Consider the following 18,657-nt stretch of genomic DNA (forward strand, 5'->3'; position numbering starts at 1 on the left):
GACATTTTGTTGTAAATTGAAAAAGTAATGCGTTACTTTACTAGTTACTTGAAAAAGTAATCTAATTACATACCTTGAGTTACTTATGAGTTACCCCCAACACTGAATATAAATATCGGAATTTGCAGCAAATTTAGTGTTTTCTTAATTTGGGCTGCTGTATAAAATCGAGGTCTCATACTCAAGGTGGAAAAAACACCTTGATTTTATACATGCGTCCATATTCTCCTCTATTGTACTATATGATTTAGACATTGAAATTCTGTACTGTTACATTTTCCCTCACAATAATTTGGCAATCAAAGTCAGTTCCGTCTTCTCTGTCGGCTGTTCTAGAGTGATTCATGTGTGAATCAGATGAGTCGATTGTTTACAATGAATTAGTCAAACATTTTTAGCAAAACAGTATGAATCCGTTTACGATTCAGTCTGAATCATTCTGACAGCTCAATCAGGCAATTAATCTTTAGGAGTAAAACAATAACAGGATTTATATAACAGATTTTTTAAGTGCTCTGTTTGTTGTAATTTGTAGTATGTTTTGTTACACCATTTAGGTGAACAGTGAAGGATACAGTTTTTAATGTTTTAAAAAGAGGAACTGCAAACTGAATTGAGCACTCATTGTTCTCTCATGTAAGACTTTCTTAAAGACAGCACTTATAATGCTGTACTCTGAAGATCACCATGCACAGCAGAAACTGTCAGATCTCATGTCTAGCTCTTCCTCAAACTCGTATTGTGAATTAATAACATAAGTATGATCAATAATAGATGCCACTATGACTTTTGCCCCCAGACTAGACAGAAGACTATGAATTATGGATTTTTTTATTTTTTTTTCATGGCTATGGAGGTTTTTATTTTCTTGTTTTGTTCATGAGATCTCCTGCTTATCACATCTAACAGAAAGGCTTTTTAATTTAAAAAGTGATGAAAGCCTTAGGAGCACTTGTTTCTGATATGAGAATTTCATTGATAATCTTACAAAAGGAAAATTGTGCAATAGTCTAAAACATATGAGATCTACTGGAAAGTTGTAGAACACAAGAAGTCAAAAAGTACTTTTGATTTTGACCGTGTACTTCTTAAAGGGATAGTTCACCCAAAAATGAAACTTGTCATGTCATTCCAAACCTGTATGGATTTCTTCAGTAAAGAAGAAAATATTGAGAATTTTTTTTTTTTTTTTTTGTCCATAATTCAGTGTCAGTGGTCAATGCTAACCAAAACTGTTCTTGAAAATATCTTTTCACAGAAGAAAGTCATATAGGTTTGGATCGACATAATAATGACTAAATAAAATGATTTTAATTTTATCCTTTTAATAACTAGAAGCATTTGTTAGAAAGATTTATGGTTTGCATTTCTCAATAGGAAGAGTTTACCAATCGGCATCATGTCTTTATTTATTCATAGTGATGATTTTATGATTTACTCTTTTATGTTAAATTCCAAACAGCAATATTTTGGCAATTTAATTGTCCACACTTTTTGCCAAGGAATAACAATGAACAGTGGCTGAAGCTTTCAAGCTTTAAAAAGGATATAAAGTCACCATTAAAGTATCATAAAAAAGTTCATATGACACAAAAGTAAGTCATATGCAATACAATAGTTAGTGTGATTATAATAAGTAATAATTCACTGAAAGTCACATTGATGTAGAAGGACATATGTCCCTTTTGTGAGCAAATTATTCTGAGTCTAGTCAATGATTGACAAAACCTGAATGATTAGCTCACAAAACATACTGAGCTGGTCCTTGGATTCGAATCACTCAATAGACTCAATGAACTCAATGGGGGAAAGATCGTCAGAGAATGAAGATCAATCCACTCTCTGAATTTCTGATCGATCAATCCGCAATCTGACTCGTGATGCAGCCTGGAATCATAATCACTCCATGTTCGTTCGTTTAACCAGAGGAGACCTGCACCCCCCCCCCCCAACTGAGCCTAGTTTCTCCCAAGTTTTTTTTCCCGCTCCATTTCTGTCACCTGATTTTTGGTTAGTTGGGACCAGGGGCGGCGCTAGGACTGGGCTAAGGGGGCTTAAGCCCTGAATGTTTTTTGGTAAAGCCCTGAATATTTTGTTACCTTGTCTTTCTCATAGAGCAAAACAATTAATCAGATGAACAAATGTGAATAATATTACAGCTGCCGCGATTACCTAATCATGAAAAGTGTCACATATCACAGTTTTATTTAAATTTTTCCCTTTGCATTTTAGGTACTTACAACGTGCTTTTGCAGCATTGAGCATTGTAGCCAATCACAGACATGTCTGTTGAACGCATCGGCCAATCAGAGGCGTTTAAATGAGTCGATGTGCTGAAGATGTGTTTTGCGCAAGCTCACAGAGTTCTACACTTTCTCAAACCTGTCATTATTATTGGCAATGAACTTATAGGGAATAAGGGATTCACTGCAATGTATTTGATATTCTTGATGCTGCTCTGATGCACTTTATTATGCACCGCTCTGTTTGTTGTTAGGATGACTAAAAGTTCAGCGGTCTAGCTCATCAATGTCAAAAATGATTAAAGAAAGCGGAGCTTACCATTCACAGAAGGGTGTTAACAGTGAACGAATGCCTTGTAAAATGTAAGTAGATAAACATTTAATATTTGACAATTGTTTTACAATATAAATGTTCAACTACAGTTCGACAGTATCCGGTGACGCAAATTACTCAACTTTTTTTTATTCATTAAATTTTGCCTTTTTGAATTGAAAATATGCTATCATTTCCTTGATTAATGTAGAGCGAATGTATGCATACTTAAAAATAAAATATTATTTACAAATAGTTTTAATTATTTCACTAATACAATAAGACTTTCTTTTTCTTTATTCCCTTAAATCGCTTTTATAACTAATTCATTCCTTTAAATAAAAATACCCAATTTCAGTTTGGGCTAAAGCCCCGAATATCCACTGACCTTAGAACAGCCCCTGGTTGGGACAGTATTATTGATTTGACTGCCCTGGCTCTCTATTGGATGAGAACTGGATAATGACATCACTGTTTTCTGCAGAGCTGCTTTATAGCTGAATTAAACTAATTTCATAGTTGCTAAACTTTTCAGTTATTGAACTGAATCAACACTTCACTGACTTCAGATGAATAATGGCACTATTGTCTTTTTTAGAGCTGCTTTACTGCATAATTGAAGTCTGTTAGCATCATTCATCATTATTTTCCTGTTTATCGCTGTAAAGCTGCTTTGAAACAATCTGTATTGTATAAAGCACAATACAAATAAAGGTGACTTGAATAATGACAAAATTCCTGAACAAAGTATTGTATGGCTTCAAAAGACTTTGAATGTAGTGTGTGAGTCATATAGGCAATTTTTATGATATTTCTGTGATGATTTTTACATTATTTTCCTTGTGATCTTCAGTCCCCAATCATTGTATTTGCATAGACTGAAGAGCTCGACACGAGAGAAAATCACAGGTTTGGAACAACATGCGGGTAAGCGATAGTTCACTTTTTTTTTTTTTTTTTGGTGAACTATCGCTTTAAGCTAGCATATTTAGCTTTCATCAGTCTGCACTTAAGTTTGGGTTTCCATCTGCTCATCAGAATGTTCAACATCAAAGGCAGGCATGTTTTAAAGACTATTTAGGAGAATTTGGAAGCCCTGCAAACAATAATGATCAAAGTTTAGCATGTATTTCTTGGTTGTCCGGCATGTTTAGTCAAAGTGCCGTTCCTTCAGTTCAAAAGCTAAAGATTAAAAATGTGCTTGTTAGCGACTGTGCTATTCATTGACACACCAGTCACCCACATGTTCATAGCAACCCAGCCACTTTGATTGAGAAACTTGATGCATTTTCTTTTGTGTTTTGCTGTGTGTGTGTGTGTGTGTGTGTGTATATTCAGCCACCCTGGATTCCTGAAGATTTTTCTTCCCACTTAAGTATTTTCATCTGTAGCATTTCGCCTGCTATGATGTGACTGACACAATACCTCCATCCCGCTCCCCAGCCGCCCCACTCCATCGCTCTCTTCATGCTGATTTACGCTGTTAGAAATTTTGCTGAGTAAATTCTGTGCCATATCCAAATCCCCTTCGTCCCGTCCTCCCGACACTCCCTCCCTCAGATGGATTTATACCGATTTTAAGACTTTTATCTTTTTCGGGTTTGTAATTTCTGTAAGCAGACACTTAACCAATGCAAAGCTTTGCTGACTAAGATGGTTGGGAGTTAGCGAGAGAGATCACAACCGCTCAGAAGCATCAGCAGTCACATATCCATCCATACAAACACATGCATTTAAGGACATACACTCATGCAATATCTGCATGAAAACCTTATGTTTATTGGTAATGTTTCCTTCCTCCTTTTATATGTCTATACTGTTTACATACGGACTCATTTATAGTGCCTATAAACAAATCCCTTATCATGGGATTTACACACAGATATGGGCATATGTATGCAGATCTATTTAAGATAATATGAGCACATGAGTAAATTGGCTTAAGATAAATAATTAAATAAAAATGCAATTCATATATACAATGGAATTAATACACATCTTCTATGATGAGCATGTTTCATTTCTGAGTTAAAAATAATAATAAAAATATTGGAGCATAATGTAAATCAGTTTATTTTTATAATAGGAACAAAGTCAAGTGTTGCAACCAGCATGCAGTGGGGGAAAAAATGAAGCAGGATATAAATAATATGATGGCCATTATGAATGTGTGTCAAGATCAATAAGCCGATAAATATTGAATAATTCAATATTTTAATGACAAGGTAATGTTAGTTCATGTTGTAAAGAGTCAGGTTATGTGACTTCCCCAAAATGTAATATTTTTCATAAAATTAAATAGTAACAGGTGTGACAAAAAATGTGTAGTTTGGGCTACTTTTGTGTAGTCATACTCTTCTGAAAAAGAGACCAGTTTTTGAAACATGGTTTTATTTATTTATTGTTTATAAATCAATAAATGCATTCATGCATATATTCACAAATATTTACAAAAATCTATAAATATTTAAAAAATGTATTCAATAAATGCATTCATGAATGCATTCATAAATATTTTAAAAATGAATCCATTTAAGTTTGTATATTTATGCTCTCAAATCAATTAATTGCGATTAATCGCATCTAACATAAGTTTGCTTATATAATATGTGTGTTTATATAGAGAGAACTTGGCATATTGGACCGTAGATATTGAAGTGTTAAATTGACTGTCATAATTATCATATTAATGATATAATATAATTAAACATAATATAACTATTAGATAAAAAAGGAATCTTTCCATAACTAAATAAAAGGATGAGCCATAATCCAATCCACTTACATCAGTTTATAATTTCCTATCCAGCACCATTTTACCTCATATCTTCTACCATTCTACAGCCAAATAAACATGTAGGACAGAGGCTGTTATTTGGACATCTCACCACACAATTACTGATTCTCATTCCAGCTGAAAAGGCCGCAGTGGCCCTAGAGAGAAGAACATTGTGTTCATTCAGTGAAGATAAATGTCTTTATTTTCAAGCCTTATAAGTTAACTGACAAACCATAAGTCAGTATCAGCCTTTTAAAACTGATATTTGTCCCCAGACTGGGAGTAGATTCACCCATCAAACAAACAAACTGAACAGGCAGACGCGTCTCCTCTCCCAAGCCTGTTTGGAGAACGGTGAGTTCCTTGTTTGTCAGTGTGTTTGGGGAGTTGTGAGGGAGAGAGAGAGGATGTACGTTTAAGTCAGTTCCTCTTTTTGTGTGGAACGATATGAGGTCTGAGTGGGGCAGTTAAGGGTGCGCTGGTGCCAAAAGCATTATTTGGAGTGAGCCAGACAGTAGCCGTCAAAACAGGAAAGGCAAACAGCAGATGCTGAGATCTGCAGCACGCCATGAAGGTAACCTCAAGCCTTGGCCCCCTGCTCTCACAAACTCAACTTCCTGTTTAGCAGAGCACAGGGGGATGACCCTGTGGTTAAACGCAAGTAGAAGTAGTAACAACTGACCAGAATCTAACAGTCACTTGAAGCGTTTAAATAGTAACAGGTGTGAGAATGAAAATGTGTAGTTTGGGCTGCTTTTTTGTAGTCATGCTCCTATGAAAAGTTTATTGAAACTACCTATCTATCTATCTATCTATCTATCTATCTATCTATCTATCTATCTATCTATCTATCTATCTATCTATCTATCTATCTATCTATCTATCTATCTATCTATCTATCTATCTATCTATCTATCTATCTATCTATCTATCTATCTATCTATCTATCATCTATCTATCATCTATCTATCTATCGAAATAAATCAAACAATTAAAAAATTGTTGTAGTTATAAATATATCAAAAAAATACATAAATAAATAAAAGAAAATAATTGTTTACTTGTTTAAATAGCCTATATATTTTAGTTTTAGAAATAAATACAAATAGTTATAAATATTTAGATTTAGAAATCAATAAAATAAAAATGTTTTTTTTTTTTTTTTAAATAAAATATTTTTTATTTATTTGTTTGTTTATTGATGGGTTGATTGGCTAAGCTAATGCACTCAATCAAATCTATAGTGGCCAAGTTGATCTACCAGCCCTCATGCAAAATCCCACTTAAAGGGGTGGTTAATTATGATTTCACTTTTTTAATTTAGTTAGTGTGGAATGTTGCTGTTTGAGCATATACAACATCTGCAAAGTTACAACGCTCAAAGTTCAAAGCAAAGGAAGATATTTGCTTTTAAAGAAATCGTTTTTTAAGGACTACAACAAACGGCTGGTAGGGACTACACGACATTCCTCCCGGGTTAGTTACATCACTAAGCCTAAAATTTACATAAACCCCTCCCCCGGAACACGATTTATAGATTATCATGACAGAATATGCTAATCAATGACTAGATGATACTACACATAAACTACATAAATTCATCAACTAACCATTCAGAAATGTCCTATTGCATTCTACATGTTGTCACTTCTTCTTGAGTCTCTCCATTATTGTCTGACTCCGGTTTGAACATAAACATTGAAATTTTCAGTGCATGTCTGTGTGAGGTTTAAGGACACAAACTGTTGAAGCTCCGCCCCCTGTGCTGGGAACAGCAGCTCATTTGCATTTAAAGGGACAGACACAAAAACGGTGCATTTTTGCTCACCCACAAAAAATTACAATTTTAACATGCTATATAAAAATATCTGTGGGGTATTTTGAGCTAAAACTTTGCATATACACACACTCTGGGGACATCATAGACTTATTTTATATCTTGTGAAAAGGGCATTATACCACCTCTTTAATCCGGCCTTTTCTGACTTTAGCTGGTTTAGGCTGGTATTATTTTGTTTAAGATGATCTAGCTGATCTTTCTAAAACCAGTCAACTGACCATGCTGGGAGACCAGCTAAGACCCGCAAGCCAACTTGGGACCCCCAACAGGGTGGACTAGTTTGAAATCATGTAAAACCACTGGTTTGCACTCTGCACATCATTATTTCTGCACCCCAAGGCACTTTTGTGACGAGAAATGCAGGCATTACTTTCACATTAGTGATATGATGTACATGGCTCCTTTCTAGTGATATAGTTGGTGAGTGAGAGCCTAGAGAAGGATGAAGGGTTGGACTGATGTGGTAAGACTGATCCTTATGGTTGCCCCCTGCTGGCAGGAGCAGACCGGAGCCAGCATTATTGTGCTCCCCTATTGATTTCAGCAGGGAAAGGGGAGTCGAGTCTACCTCATTAGGAGGGGTGGGCTATAAGGAGCAAGAAATAGAGATCCTACTATTGCTGTGGTCTTGTGCTGTATAGGCTTTTCATTTTTCAAAGCTTCTCCAGGCACAAGAATGCTGCTCAATTAGGCTGTCCACTCACGACTTAATGAGGAACCAGCCATGACGGCGTCCTCTAATTTATGACAAATTGCCTAATTGTTCCTGGCTATTCACATGCTCTGGGCGAGGTTTGTGGAACGTGCAGAGACAGCCTCACTGCCACAATAAGTCTGTATTTTCTTGCAGTTCTTCTCGTTTACTGAACACTTTCTTTTGTTCATTCTTCTATCTAACTTTGTGATGCTCCAAACCTTGCGTTAGTCTTGGTTGTCATTTAAACTAAAACCCAGTGTCTTAAACATGATTGTGATTGGTCCGCTCCTGGAGGTCAAATCGGCAGGATATATGTTTTAAAGTAAAAGTTTATTATTCAGAATAGCATACCACTCTTACTAGCAGTACATATCAAATCACTCTCTGCTGAATATTATATTGCACAATGCAACATGCTCAACTTGACATTCCATTTGCAATGTGATGAATGATCTGGAAATAATTGCAGTTTTTTTTTTTTTTTTTTTTTTTTTTTTTTTAAAGAATTTAAAATGCATAATGACAATTTTTACTTCCAATATGTTAGTTGGACGCCACTTGCTGTATTAAACATGCAACATGATGAGGCAGGACTCATCATTAAATTGACTATATAACCAGTGGCTCCTAAAATAAAAAAAAATAAAAAAAATTACAGAATTGCTTGATAAAGATGGTTTTTCAAAAGCGGTTAAGTTTCATTTGATGTAGTCATTGTAGTGAGACTGACTGTATGTGCGGCATATAAATGTGACTGTTTTTTTTTTTTTTTTTTTTTTTACAAAACAATCTAATATTGTTGATTTATGGTTCACCTACTTTACAGTTTTACATGCAATAACCTTTTTCTTTATATTCGATTCAACATTACAATTAACCCTCACAATGCTTTTCAATAATTTGTTTGTGATTTATTTGTTTTGTTTTACTATTATTGAATACAATTTATTACTACAAAACTCTGTTGTGCATATGTATCTTTCATTTTAATTAGCGGTTCCCAGTTCCTATAAAATTGGGGTTCAATGAGAGAGTCAGTAGCGAATCAGTAACTTCTCTGAACAATTCACACATTGAGTGATTCTGAATCGTTAACCCTTGAGTGAGTTTGAGACTGTTTCATGAATCTTTTTGACTGACTCATTAAAAAGAAGAGTCATTGTTTATGAATCCAACATTTCAACTCATGCTGACGTGAACTCTAAAGCTGTAATTAACTAACCGCACATCATGAGATTATAAATAACGAAACCATGCATAAACGCATGACTGTAATGACTAAAAAAAGATTAACTGTTGCATTTGTCATGCATTTGAACCATTTAAGTCCCAATCTGGAGCCCTGTGTTCATGTAATGACAATAGAGAAAACTGTACTACAGTTTAAAAAAAAAAATGTTTTCACATGTACTGTTTGTATTTAATATTTTCTGTGTACAGATTATATGTACATTTTTTATTTTCTGTTTTTATTTAGTTAGTTAGTTTGCAGTATATAGTGTGTACTTAGTATTCCATTCTAAATATTGCTGTGTCCAGGGCTTGGCATTAAATTGTTTGCTCACCAGCCACTGTGGCCAGTGGTTTTCCAGTGGTTACTAGCCGCATAGCATTTTCACTGGCCACAATTTTGACATTGATACCATGGGGTAATCTGCCATATAGATATTTTTAATATTATCTCATAATTTGGCAGCAGGTATATTAGGCTGCTGTCACTTTAAGATCTGAAGCACGGATCCATTAGTTACACGTGTTTTCTTTCTCAACTGTTACCATCCACTTAAAACATAACTGACTGTGTGCGTTTACGTGAATACTTGCCAAAACTGGCATTTTTACATTATTTTGTGTGTATTTGACTGTTTAAGCGCAATAAACAGTGAAAAAGAACTAAATTTAGCACTGAGAGGTGGCTTTATGTGTGCACACTTTGGTTGTGAGCACAAAATGAGTAGCCTATTGGAAGCCTTTCAGATATTTCAGTATCGATAATGTCAAGCCCTGCATGTGTCTCTCCATATAGCTTCTGTACATTTGTAAACTAATGATAAAGTAGAAAAAACAACCTCACCACTTCACTACACTCAGTAGAAAATAATACGATAAAATGTATCTGTATCTTATAAACAAGACATTAAAACAATGTTCAGCCTCCAAACCCATGTGTGAGGATATTGGCTGAAGCTGAAGGTCATTGCAAGGCAACAGAATATTTCCAAACAGTCCATTATTATGCTTGTGCATTTCAGTCTTGGACACACATAGAAAATGTGTTTGCGTAACCCTTCGGTAGACCTGAATTGCTTTTTCACCTCATTGAACATTACCCTGAATTCTGATGCAATACCCGTGGCTTTCAGCTTGTTTTCCGTCTCCTCCTTTCATGCAAACACACACACATATGCACATCAGTTAGAATTATGCACTTTATGTCTTTCCCTGGCTCTGTTTCTGCTTACACACTATCTCCTGTGCTCCGTTTCTGCCTCGCAGACATGCAGCCAAAAATTGCGAAGCAGTCTAGCACAGGCTTCTCCCAATCAGACACTCACTGGTACCTCCAGACACTGCTTTAACAGCCCTCCCCGCGCACAGCTGTGCCAGTGACCCAGTAAACTCTCAAATGAACCAGCGCTTGTGCCATCTCATTGGCTGGATCAGAGACGCATGACAAGCCTCTAGCCTTTCCATCTCTGTCAGCTTTTCTTTAATCCCATTCCAAAAAAATCCTCCTTATTTTCCCCTGCTATACCCACAACAGATCATTTTTCTATCGCAAGAGGTCGTGTCCCCTAATAATATCATTTTGACTGCAGACATGTTGCGATTTCCTCTAAATCTGTCAAATGAAACAACACGAGACGGATTAGTTCTCTCTGTTCTCATGCGCTTTCCACTTCCACTTTCCCATTGGCTCTTTCTGCTTTCGGAAGGTCTCCCTCCCTCCACGCTTTCACTGTAAATTGCTATTGTTTTTATTTATATACAAATCGTGGGAGAGCGGAGTGCTGGGAGTCTGTCTCTCTCGCTCCGTCTTGACCAGTCCCATGAGTAGTGGGTGGAGTATATGGCGGTCTTATTAGTTGGGAAGAGTTGCAGAAGAGTCCTCGTGACCTCATGCTGGTCTCTCTCCTTTCTCTATACTGATGTTAACTATTATTATCTTTTTTATTTACACTTTGGATTGATTATATACATTTAAAGGACAAGTTCGGTATTTTACACTTAAAGTCCTGTTTACTGATCGTTTCTGATGAATTAGAACGGTTAAGATTAAATTTTGGACAAATGCTGCTGTCCCGAGAATTTTAGGTTTCTTTCGCTTTCCCCCCCACCAGTAGACTGGTTGTATAGGTGCACTGGAACAGTCCTTCCTAAAACACATTAAACTTTCGTTTACAAAGACGTGAAACTCACCGAGTGGTCAGGGGTGTTCACTGATATGCTCACACAAAAATCGCTGCAAAAGATGCTTTCCAACAGGTGTTTTACCATTCGTTGTAAAACTGTGGACCTATTTTTCCAAACGTCTCGCACCCGTACATTCTTCCGTTGAGAGCTTGAATAATAGACACTCCAGCCCAGTTGGTGGCGATAATGCACCTTTGCAAGCAAACCACTGGCATTTCATTGTTTGCGATCCGCCGTAAAAAAAAAACACGAAGAAGAAGAAGAAAACAACCCCACTTCAGTTTCCGGCGGCGGAGTAATACCGTACCTCACAGCACATCCAATGCAAGTCAATGGAGTTGGACAAAAACTACGATAAAACCTGTTGGAAAGCATCTTTTGCAGCGATTTTTGTGTGAGCATATCAGTGAACACCCCTGACCACTCGGTGAGTTTCACGTCTTTGTAAACGAAAGTTTAATGCGTTTTAGGAAGGACTGTTCCAGTACACCTATACAACCAGTCTACTGGTGGGGGGGAAAGCGAAAGAAACCTAAAATTCTCGGGACAGCAGCATGTGTCCAAATTTTAATCTTAACCGTTCTATTTCATCAGAAACGATCTGTAAACAGGGCTTTAAGTGTAAAATACCGAACTTGTCCTTTAAATTGTTATTTTAGCTATTTGGTTATCTTATAAAATGGCATTGCTTAGTAATGGTGGAACAGGTCACAAAATTGATGGTTCGGATTATATACGTTTTTTGAGCCTCGGATCATTTTTCGAATCAGCAAAAAAAACAACTAATATATAGCTACATTACTAACTAATATATAATATACAACTACATTTATAACAAATAACACATTATTTAAAACCAGTGAACAGTCAGTAATAAAATAAGAACAAATACACAAATTACAAGCAGAGATGAATACTAAATAACAAAGTAACAGTCTTACAGTAGTATTCAGGTACAGAAATGAATAATTTAGCCTAAATGTAAAATAACACTATTTGTTCACTGTAGAAATTCAATTTGTTAAAGCTGTATTTTGTGGTTTTATTAATATTAATGACACAGACAACAGTAGGCATATTAGGTGTGCGATGTCACTTAAGACCAACTGCACGGACCGAAAAATCTGGTTTCTAGCTTTCTCAACTGTCAACTTATGACATAAACGAGAGAATACTTGCTGAGACGGGCATTTAGACGGGGATTTTGACATCATTTTGTACAATTTTAAAAAAGGCTATAAAATAAGTGTATTGTAAAGTCCATACTGGTCAAGAAAGAGTTTGGTGAGGAATGTTTGAGTTCATTGATTGGAAGATGCCAATGTTGATATCTTGTTCTGAAAGATGAGATAGCCAGATTATTTTACTCTTAAAAAAAAAACTGTTTAATCTTGTTGTCTTAGAGAAACAATTGAGATATTAAAAAGATCTCGTTTGTGATTTTTCTTTATGGGTGGGTTAGCTTTAACCTTTTCCAGAGGTCTAGATGCAACAAACACTGTTCCTTCTCTCCCTCAGGTCCTGCTCCTCTGGAGAGGTCAAGATAGACTGTTCTATTTTCATCGTCTTGATATTCCACAGTCAGATCTCAGAGAGACAGTGAGCACTCTTGGGAGAGTCAAGTGAAGATGTGTTTTCCTCTTAAACAACTTGGTGTTGATATGAAAATGATCTGAATCCTCTTACTTTGAAGAAAAACAACACTAGTTCATTATTCTGGGGTATAAATATTGTTCCATGCCAAAGAAAACTGTATTCCTGCTCTTGATATGTAAATATTTAGAAAGGGGGGGAAAAACTGTTTGATTGGATTACCACAAGGGAGGCGTCTCAAAAATCTCTATGCTTTTTCATTATGTGCTTCTTGAATTTCCTCGCTCTAAAACATAATAAGAACACTATACTTGGAAAATATACAGGCTCATATTAAAGTTAGAATACATCATTGAAATATGTCATGTGCCTTCACATTCATCTTGAGAGTTGCTGCCTTTTTGTGATAATACTCGACTGAGTGCGAACGTAGTCATCATTTCCTGACGGTTGGTATTGGATTGGAAGTCGTTTTCCATTGACTGAGGTCTCACTACTTCCCTTTGACGGCCATTTAAAGATAAATGAGAGGAAAAAGGATTGACACCCCTCATCCTTCCTTCTCGATGGTGACATCATCACTCACACGCTGTCACAGGCCCGTGGGTCATTCGCACACGCTCCCTATGCGCGGTGACACATGCTCTTCGAGCGTTGGTGTTGCATTTACCCATTGAGATATCGCACCTATCTGTCCATCTTCTTAACTGTGAATGATGGCGGTCTAATAATAGATGGAAAGCATGGAAAGAAATTACATTTTCCTATTTTCTGACTTTCTGGTAAGGATGTAAGCCACAGGTCTGGTAGCACTTGTGTCTCTTTTTCTCACCCAATGCTCTGCTGGCCGAAAACGGGCATGAAGGAAATAGAAATAGTCACACTTACTGATTAATTTATGACTTCTAAGTGGGGGTCAAATGAGATGAGGTATTTTCACACACTAGCGTTGGATAAACCTGAGAGATGTTCGTGCAAGGCTGTTACAAGATTTTTTTCACCTTTTTCCCACTCTTCTGATTTTATTAACACTGGGTTTCAAAACTCGTCTGAAAAGCCCAGATTAGGCTAGCATGCATTTGCTTGCTGGGAGGGAACCTGCATCCAAAACACAATCTTTTCTAAGGTGACCTGATTTCTGAAATTAAAATTAGAAACATAGATTTTATAGTTGAAGAGTCAATATATCAATGGAATTACCTATTTTATTATGACTTAAAATGTAATTTGACCATCTTAAAAGCAGTACAGTATGGAAGCTTGTATTAAAAAAAAAAGATTTAAAATGAAATAGTTACATTTTGAGACAAAAAAAAGCAAGAATAAGTGGCACTTGAAATATTTTGTTTATATTTTTAATTTATATTACAATTTTAAATAGCTGTTTTCTATTTAAATATATTTAAAAATGTAATTTTATTCCTGTGAAGGCCAAGCTGAATTTTCAGCATCATTACTCCAGTCTTCAGTGTCACATGATCCTTCAGAAATCATTCTAATATGCTGATTTGCTGCTCAAAAAACGTTTCTTATTATGATCACTGTTGAAAACAGTTGTGCTGCTAAGTATTTTCAGTGGAAACTGTGAAAATCGTTTTCTTAGGTTAATATTTAAAGCTGCAGTCCGTAGTTTTTCCTCTTTGTCGCCATCTCTGTTTGTAATCTGCAATTGCAGTTATTCGCGGAATGATCAACTTTACTTGGGTTGGGCCTCGGCACGGCACAACGCGGATTAATACAATGTTTTGAGGAGAATGTGCGGCTGTCAGTCACCGCGCCGGAGTGGATACTGTCATTTGGAATCACAGATTCTACTTTTTGGAAGTATGACCAACATAAGAATTTTCACCGGAAAATGTAATCTGAACAAGTAACATCCACTTTTGTTCTGACCAACTAAAAAAAGCATTGCAGTAAATCACTCTGATTAAATCTAATGATCGCTTATCATATCACGTCAAACCATGCAAATTATACTTTCTTCTCAAATTGTTAATGTTAACAACATCAGCATTGCCTGACTACATTTAATGTGTATTTGGGCTATCTGTAGTTCAGTACTCAGTAACTGTATGAATTAAGCAAACAAGTGTGCTACTGTTACTTAATTGAACCATTGAAATGTCTTACCTGTTCAGCAGAAAAAGCTGTCTCTGCGTCCGTTTTGAATCCCTTCAAAACACGGAGTTCGCGCCACCTTTCAAAAGCCCTTCCGATATTTATCCTTGTTTTCGCATGGGCCCGGTTGCAGTCTCTTTTTTTTCTCTAGCCACTCTGAAGTCTTTTGCATTTTACGACGGGTGAATATCCAGTTGTCATTGGGGATTGTCGTTTGAACCTTTCTGGATCCGCCATCAAACTGTTTTAATTATATCAAGTGCTGTGAGAAAGGCTATAAATCTCCACCTCCAACATCCTCATACGCAATATGTGACCATGGACCACAAAACCAGTCACATGGGTCAATTTTTTGAAATTGAGTTTCAATTGATGTATGGTTTGTTAGGATAGGACAATATTTGGTCGAGATACAACTATTTGAAAATCTGGAATCTGAGGGTGCAAAAAAATCGAAACATTGAGAAAATCGCCTTTAAAATTGTGCATTTATGTTCACGATTGTGCTGCATTCACTCACAAAAATAAATGTTTTATATATTTATGGTAGGAAATATACAAAATATCTTCATGGATCATGATCTTTACTTAATATCCTAATGATTTTTGGCATATAAGAAAAATCTATAATTTTGACCCATACAATGTATTGTTGGCTATTGCCACAAATATACCCATGCGACTTATGACTGGTTTTGTGATCCAGGGTCACATATAGCCTACTAACTGAGACCCCTTCTTTATGTGTACAGATGTGACGTAATGACACAAAGACATGCTCGAATTTCCTGCGGAAATCCACCAGTACCACTGGAATTATAATTTTTTTTTTTTTTTTACAAGCTTACAAGCTTAAACTTTTGAACGGTATTGTATATATAATGTTTTAATATAATTATTAAACATATTAAATAATAAATAAATAATAGGTGTAAAAAGCTTCCTCAGTGATAAGTTATTTAGCTGACTACTTTTAGCTATACACACACACACACACACACACTCGTTTTATAAAACCTCTAACATCTCTGTGGTAGGCCATCAGCAAGTAACCGAACAAAAACACAAATGCTAAACATCCATCATAGTTTCTTTTGAACTGCATTTCGAGACTAAAGGCTGGAGCCTAAATCCTTCCTGAGCTGAGAGGCTGTAACTGCTACCACAAGCTCTCTGTAGAGTCACGGCCCTGAAGCCAAGACGTACCTCCTCATACACACATTAACTCAGCTCTCTCACTGATCTCCAACACCGCAAAATACAGTCAGTCATCAGTAAGTGCACAGTGCGCCCCTTCCAATTACCACAGTGATGACATCATGAGCACATGTGCTCTGCAGCCCAGAGCTGAGTCTGAATTAAAGTTTGGCGCTCCAAAACGGAATACATCACACAAATGTAGAGTATAAGGAAAAGCTGTGGTGTCTCTGGGTGCCGAGATAGTCACTCATTTCCCTTCAATCGCACTTTAGTTGAGTCCAGTATGAGGTAAGGCACAATAAACTGCCATGACTCTTATGGAATTGGCCTTTATTGCTCTCTAGATTAGTAACAAATCCATAAAACCTTACGAGCCAGTTGTGTGACTGTATACACATATTGTCTCTAATCAGATAATCACTACTTTTTTTTTTATTCCCCAGAGGTTACCTTTTTTTTCATCTTTAGAATCTTAATTATGTTCTTGGTTATGTATAAGTTTTGTATCAGATGATTCTCCTAAAACTCTTTAGGAACAATACGAATAAATGGGACGATTGTTGGCAGACAGGAGCAAAGAGCTATGAAATTAATTTGGCTCACGTAACTCTGATAATCTGGTCTTTGAAGAATTGAATGAGAAATGGGTTCGTTGAGTTCATTTTGAAATCTTTAAAGTCTGAGCACAGTGTGTGACTTTGTTTGTTGAGATCTCTTCTGAAGCTCTAGAGGAGACTTATGTGAGATTACTGGGGACATTATCTGAGACAAAGGGGGCTTAAAGGAATAATTGACCTCAAAATTAATGTTCTGTCATAATTTACTCACCCCCTTGTTGTGTAAAACTCACATTACTGTTTTCCTTTAGTGGAACATAAAAGGAGAATGTACTTTATCATTTTTAGAATTTTTTTTTTTTCATGTCTTCTAAATGAATAAATCACCAATTTTATTCATTACATTGAACAGTTTTATCAACATTTTTTTAAATGTTAAATTTGGCATTAAAGTCAGAATACAATGTAAATTAACCTTAAACCTTTTTTTTTTTTTAAATGCATGTTATTGATAGTGACCTATTGTGAATGATTCATCCATTCATGTTTGTTTATCTTATAAAGATAATTGGTATGTCATATGAATGCTGGACTTCTCTAATCATTTAGTCTGTTTTAAACTTTTTTACAATGGGCTTCAAGCTTGCGTTCAGATCTCCCTCCATCCAATCAAAAACCAATGGATTTAATCAAGTCCCGCCCTACAATGTTTTTCTTAAAGGGGGGGTGAAATGCTCATTTTCACTCAATCTCCTGTTAATCTTGAGTACCTATAGAGTAATATTGCATCCTTCATATCTCCAAAAAGTCTTTTGTTTTATTAAATTTTTAACAGAAAGATAGACTGTACCGAGTCTTTCCGGAAAAAAACGAGCGGCTGGGGGCGGGCCGTGTGGGCGAAGCTTAGCTGTGCTAACGCGCCAAGCTAGTGACAACACACAGAGACATTTGTTCAACAAACAGTTTTACTCACCGTCCGGTTCCAACGCACGACCGCGAACCTTTATCATTGTGACTGCTCGATCCTTAAGCATTAGACGATCTGCAAATCCGTCGATATGGGCTTTGTTCATAAAACAATCATCGTCGAAATGCAGGGAACAACAGTCTTACACAACTCCGTTTATGCTCAGGAAAACAAACTCCATCCACGGGTTCCTTAACGCTGGGTTCTTTGGGAATCTGTGCAGGGTTGTCTTGCCCTGGCAACCAAAAACACACTTCTTTGGTGACATTGACTTCCCAAAAGCCGGGCAGGGCGCTTTGATGGCGAACTGCTTTCACTCTCTTGCTCTAGTCTACGAGTGCGCGCGCGGCCGCGATCTTACCGGAGAAGTGCCCTTAGGACCCATATAAGGAAATTCCGCCCTATCTTACGTAAGACAGAGCCATACTCGAAAAAAACTTTCCGAAACTTGTGACAAACCGGAAGGAGTATTTTTGGAACAAAAATACTCCTTCAAACGTACAACTTAGTTTTTGAAACTTTGTCCATGTTTAGCATGGGAATCCAACTCTTTACCAGTGTAAAAAACTCAGTATGCATGAAATAGCATTTCACCCCCCCTTTAAAATACTCCATTTCACTTGACATCCCAATTCAAAAGAAAATATCTGTTACTACTTCCATGCCACTTTAAGAATTCAAAAGCGACATTTTATACATGGAACCATAGAGAACATGTCCTTTGAAGAGCAATAACCAAATCATATCAAAAGTCTTACATATTTGAGACAACAAGAGAGTCAAGAATGTTCCTTTTAAGCAAAAGTCTGTTAGCACTCCATTCAATCTCATTACTAGCCTGGCTCCGCCCTCCTACGTACTTCCGCTCAATTTTCATTTTCCTTCAGTACTCCATCTGGGTTTGCGGTGTATTCGTGGGTTTTCTCCGGCCAAATT

General features: G+C 36.4%; 1 long non-coding RNA gene across 1 annotated transcript in view; it reads left to right on the forward strand.

Annotated features, from left to right (window-relative positions):
* Positions 1-18,657, forward strand: part of LOC307162701 — a 143,395-nt gene that overhangs the window by 32,979 nt on the left and 91,759 nt on the right. The gene's annotated exons all lie outside the window — the stretch shown is intronic.

This window comes from Squalius cephalus, assembly GCF_949319135.1.
Source record: "Squalius cephalus genome assembly, chromosome: 8".
NCBI classification, from domain to species: Eukaryota; Metazoa; Chordata; class Actinopteri; order Cypriniformes; family Leuciscidae; genus Squalius; species Squalius cephalus.